This window comes from Triticum aestivum, chromosome 5B (genome assembly GCF_018294505.1).
Source record: "Triticum aestivum cultivar Chinese Spring chromosome 5B, IWGSC CS RefSeq v2.1, whole genome shotgun sequence".
NCBI classification, from domain to species: domain Eukaryota; kingdom Viridiplantae; phylum Streptophyta; class Magnoliopsida; order Poales; family Poaceae; genus Triticum; species Triticum aestivum.
This window is the reverse complement of record NC_057807.1, coordinates 155315696-155321695: the sequence shown is the minus strand read 5'-3', so window position 1 is coordinate 155321695 and position 6000 is coordinate 155315696.

The window sequence follows — 6000 nt, the reverse complement described above, 5'->3', positions numbered from 1 at the left end:
CGCTGGGCGCATAGCTCCATAATTCTCCCACCATAGACTGGCGGGGCCTTCAAGATGATATGCGGCAAAGGTGACCTTGTCAGCCTCCGCTACCAGCGCGGAACGCAGCTTGTGAGAAATACTGCGAAGCCAGTCATCAGCGTCGAGAGGCTCGACGGAGTGGTGGAACGTGGGTGGATGCAATTTGATAAAATCACTAAGTGACACCACGTTAGCCCTCTGATGGTGTGCTGTATTCTGTTCAATACGCTCCAACAAACGGTTTGTCTCCCGCTTGTTTCTCTCAGCTTCCATCATCACCTCGGCTAGTGAAGGAGGATGAGGCAGATTTTCATTCCTGGCTTCACTGCCTTCGGCCTGCTCTTGAGAAGCAGGGTTGGCGCGCGTGTTGACCATCCTAGGTAAACAAGACAAAGATTTAGTCAGAATGATAAAATTCCGACATAGGAATACATAATGTGAGGAATAACTCGGAATGCAAGATGATCATCCGTATGACATGGTAGATACAGAAACTGCTTCTTTTATTCCATCGTCATACACACCATACAAGGTTTAGTACAAGACCAAACGAAGTACTATTACGGTGAAAAGGGATTACATCTCATCGGAGGCATTCCAAACTCCTATACATTATTTTTCTACAACTCCGGAAAGAGTACAAACTAGGTCATATCCCACGAGTCACGCGGAACGATAGATGACACAGCTAGTGCAAACTAGGGATACTACCCCTAACTCAGACCGATCCGTAGTAGTCCTCATAAAAGTCACCTCCATAGCCTGGAAGCTCAACATGTTCATCCGGAAACAGATGATCTCGCGGAGCTTGTGGACCATAGGGGCTAGGATGAGGCCTTGGACCAACAAACGGTGGCCTGCGGGGACCGCGAGGTGGGGTGATGCCTCCTACATCACGCCAAACCATCACGTCAGGCAGAGCAGATCTCACAGGATAGAGATCGCGCATATCTGAGAATCCAGCTTGCACCGCCGGTGCGAACCGAGTCAAAGTGGCCCAGTGGTCAGCACGGGTATTGAAGAGCTCTAACCTTAAGGCCCGATTTTCACGATCCTTAACCTCGAGCATCTCAGCAGTGGTGCGAGTTCGTGAATCCTCCTGAGTGGAATCAGCATAAATAGCTTGGAGATATCCTTGTGCTCCCGGAAGTGATCCTGGCATATACCGGAAATCAGAGTCCCGAAATAAACCAGATCTGACTCGCATAATGGTCATCATGGAGTAGGCGGCATCCTGCACAGCCATCTCAATAGTAACCCCGAGTCCATAGGAGCAGTGAAGAGGCTCAGTGGATCCAGGATAAGATGGAAATATCCTGACAGTGCAGAGATACTGGCTTTGATTGAAGTCCCGGAATTGCTCTTCGACCGTGTACTCAGGATACCAGCGGTATCCAGCCTCAGTCATTACCCTGACCAACTTAGCAGTATGGCCGGGTACATCTAGGCATCGAGTCAGGCGAACCACTTGATTGAGGTCGCGAGTGGCCATCTGAAAGCATAATCATAATGCAAAGGCATTAGAATTTCTAGCAAAATTTCGACAGCATAACAGCTGTAAATGCTCAAAAAGGATTTTGAGACATTTGACAAAGGATTTCGTACACACTCAACATCATCATATCAAAGTTCTGAAACCATGTTGGCAACACAATGTGGTAGTAGAACTGAACTAGGCTTGTAACCATCAAACTTATAAGGTACTACTGATTAGTAACACGTGATCCTGATAGAGAGAACAGATCCTAATTCCTTAACCCCCGGTGGAAGAATGGACTGACTCAGATCAGAAAGTCATAAGGTATAAGGAGTAAAAAGAGCCTTACGTTCCAACCCACAAACAATTCCCCTACATATAACTAAAGAATTTCTAGACTCAACATCGACCAGTTTGGCTTGGAGAACCTACAGGCAGTCCGGCTCTGATGCCAACGCTGTCAGGACCCCGACTCGATGTCACATCGATCTAGCTGGTAACACCTCATATCACTTTGCGGCCTCACGCACGGTATCCCCACGGGTGTCGTCTTACCTTTTCCCGGGACCGTTTGCGCCTTTTGGCTCACGTATATGATAGTGTCGCTAGCATCCATATGATAAAGAGCCCGGGCTGACATGACTAGTCGTAAACCCAAAGTGGCACAGACTTACAGGGACAGGCATCCATGACCCAGCTTCGAACGTGTCGGTCATCAGCAAGTGGGTCCGGGCTGTAGCACTGGGCTAGCGGGACTCCGGTAAACCGGGCTGTAGCGGGCTAACAGGACTCCGGTACTCAAAGCGTGACATTTCCCCGAAGGGACAGACACAGGAACGAAGAAGGACACATGCCGGCCAGCCTAAGTGTTCCAGAGCAGTAGCAAGCTACCATGGCTCAGCGGTAACACTAGGAGACATTTCCCGGTAAGAGAGGCTACTAAAGATAAACAACTAGATAGTCAGATCCCACACATACCAAGCATTTCAATCATACACACAATATGCTCGATATGTGCAAATACAACGAAGCATCACAACATGACTCTACGACACAAGTACTTTATTTAAGGCTCAGGGAGCCATACATAACATACACAAAGGTACGGGTCTCACGACCCAACATACAAGTCATACAGTCATACAAACCAGCAGCGGAAGTACATTGTCTGAGTACAGACAACTAGTAAAATAAAAGAGGCTTGGAAGCCTAGCTATACTACGTGGTCCATCACAAGCTCAGGGTCACCACCTGGGTCTTTAGCCTACTCGTTGATGTCAACGTCTACATAGAACCCATCAGAAGGGGTTGCAGCGTCTTCTGTAAAAAATGTAGATTATAGCAACATGAGTACAAAGGTACTCAGCAAGACTTACATCAGATCCTACATACATGCATAGTATCAAGAAGGGTTGGTGGAGTTATTGCAGCAAGCCAGCTTTGACTCTTGGCTAGGCTATCCTACGATACTTCAATTTGAAATGGTTTTGCGCACACGAGTCCACTACTCACCACTTCAATACACTACCGAGGATCCACCTCCGTCTTCCTACGGAAGAGCCATCCTCGGCACTCACACTTATCTTGAGGCTTTTAGTAGTTTCCATTTGCTTGTCTATGAAATGTATAGGCAACCAAGTAGTCCTTTACCGCGGACGCGGCTATTCGAATAGATCATGTTAACCCTGCAGGGGTGTACTTCTTCATACATGTTTCCACCACTTAGCGTCTGCACACGACATGTGCTCGGCAGACTTCAAGCGAAAGCCGACGTGGGTGTAGACCACGACCTACCTAAACACTTAAGCCTCTAGTCCAGGTTTATCGCCTATTCAGGTTCCATCCGCAGGGAGTCCGGCCGAGGTTTCCCATATGGCCCCGAACGATGTGAACAAGGTTCCCGAGATACCTAACGGGTATTCGGTACACCCGGCCACGTACCTACCGCATCACAGCCCACCCCTACGGTCAGCGCTGTCCACGGCCTCCAGTAGGCTACAAACACCAGAAACTACTTGCAACTCCTGGACAGAGAGCTAGGGTGAATAAGAAGTCGAGCGGGGTCATATTTCAGGGCCCAATGCATGGTAGTAGCTGTATCTTAAATCACATATACAGATCTCAGTGCTTAAGGTCGGCTTCAATGAAACAACCCACCATGTACTCCTACATGGCCTCTCATCGATACCTTTACCAAATCGTGTTCACCACACCACTCTCATTACCGACATAAACATTTCACTCTAGCCCATCACCCAGATGAACCAGACCTGACACGACTCTAAGCATAGCAGGCATAGCAAGGTAGGAACAACACATACACATGGCTCAATCAACTCCTACACATGCTAGTGGGTTTCATCTAGTTACTGTGGCAATGACAGGTCATGCAGAGGAAATGGGTTCAACTACCGTAGCACACAGCAGTTTGAAACGCGTTGTCTTAATGCAGTAAAAAAGAGCAGGAGCGAGAACATGGGATTGTATCGATATGATCAAATGGTTGGTTGCTTGCCTGATGGTTCGATGCACTGACACGGTGCTTCGTTAGGGTAATCACGGTACTCCTCGGAGGCAGAACCTGTCGTAAAGGACAGCGATGGACAAACATCACCAAACAATATGCGACAATATGATGCATGCATGAAACATGGCAATATGAGTGTGTTGGGCTAATGCAACTAAAACCAGAAGGGTTTGAACAGATTTGAATCAAAGATTCAAATTTCAAACTCAAACATGGCCTTTTAAAGTGCTTTTCCTTGTTCTACTTAAACATCAATTTAACTTGTTTGATCATGCATGAAAATAGTACGGATGGATAGATTGGATTTTTCTGATCATTTTTCATATATAATTTGTCTAATTTGGAGTTACAGAATAAAAGTTATGATTTTTTGAAGTTTAAATAATATTCTGGAATTTCCTGATTAAATTTAAATCCAGAAATTATAATTACTGCGCCAGCATGACGTCAGCATGACGTCAGTGGTCAACTGCGGCTGGCTGGAGTCAAACCTGACGTGTGGGGTCCACACGTCAGTGACAGGGGGTTAAACAGGGTTAGTTTAATCCTAATTAGGGGTTAGTGGCGCTGGGGGCCCACTGTCAGTGTCAGGGGTTAACCATTAGTGGTTAGCACTAATCCTAATTAGCTACAGGGCTGGGCCCACCTGTCAGGGACTCAGGGGGTGTCCTGCCGTGGTCAAAGTGGGTCAAACCCACCGGCGACGTGACGCCGGCGAGGTCCGAGACGGCGGCGCGACGCGGGATCGCGCTACAGGGCACGGGCGAGGCCGTGCTTGGGCTCGTTGGAAAGCTCTTGCTCCCGCGCGTCGAACGGTGGCCGTGGCTGGGCCTGGGGTGGCCGGAGTCGACGGCGGCAAGCTCGGCTGCGGCCGCCGGAGTTCGGGTGCGGTCGGGATCGGTGTTGCAGGGGGTTTGGGGAGGTGTTGGTGCGTGCTGCGCACTCCTAGTGAGGTGTGGAGCACGATAGTGTGCTCGGTTGGGTGCTACAGTGACCGTGGCCACGACGGCGACATCGCCGGCGGCGTGGAGCTCTCGGCCAAGGTGGGGCTACGGCCTAGAGGTCGGGAGAGACCAGGGGAGAAGGGGGAAACGATCCGGGGGCTCACCGCGGAGCTGCAGGGATGGTTAGCGGGCTCGGGGACGCGCTGGAGATGACGAATTCGACGGCAACGATGGTCGGAGCCCGAAGAGGGGAACGGCGACGTGGCGGCGATGCAGGGCTTCCGGGGACCCGTGGAGCGGTGGGGAGGAAGAGGGGGTCGAGGCGGAGCTCCTGAGCTAGTCGGGGGAGCGAGGGGTGGCCGGAGACGACTGCTATGGCGAACGGCGGCGACGGTGGTGTTCGGCCGTGTGAGAGAGAGAGCGAGGGAGAGGAGGGAAGAGCCGGGGGAGAGTGAGAGAGAGCAGGGGGGATCGGGACGGCCTGCGGGAGTCGTCCACGCAGCCAGGAGCTCGTCGGCAAGCAGGAGGTGGCCGCGCGGCCGTGTGCGTGCGAGCACGCAGCAGCTTCGGGGCGAGGGGAGGAAGACGACGGAGGGCTGCAGTGGTGGGCTGGGCCGCCTGCTGGCTGGGCCGGCCAGCTGGCTGGGCTGCACAGGGAGGAGCCCAGGTAAGCTTCTCCCTTTTAATTATTTTCTGTTTTCTAATTTCTGACATTTGTTTTGATTTAAATAAAATATTAAATCATTTTATTTCCTTATGCCAATTTTTGCAGGAGCTAGATATATTATTCCGGAGCTCCTTTATAAATGGCATAATATTTGGACATATATTAATATATATAAATAATATATTTCCAAAGCAAATAATTATGCATTAATTCCAAATGCCCAAAATAAATACCTATGAGCTCTTAAAAATATTGGTTTGATTTTTATCTCTGTCCAATATTTTCAGAGAGCAACATGAGCATTTTCTTGGACCCTTTTGGAGAAATTTTTATTTGGACCATTTTCAAAAATGATTCTGAGGGT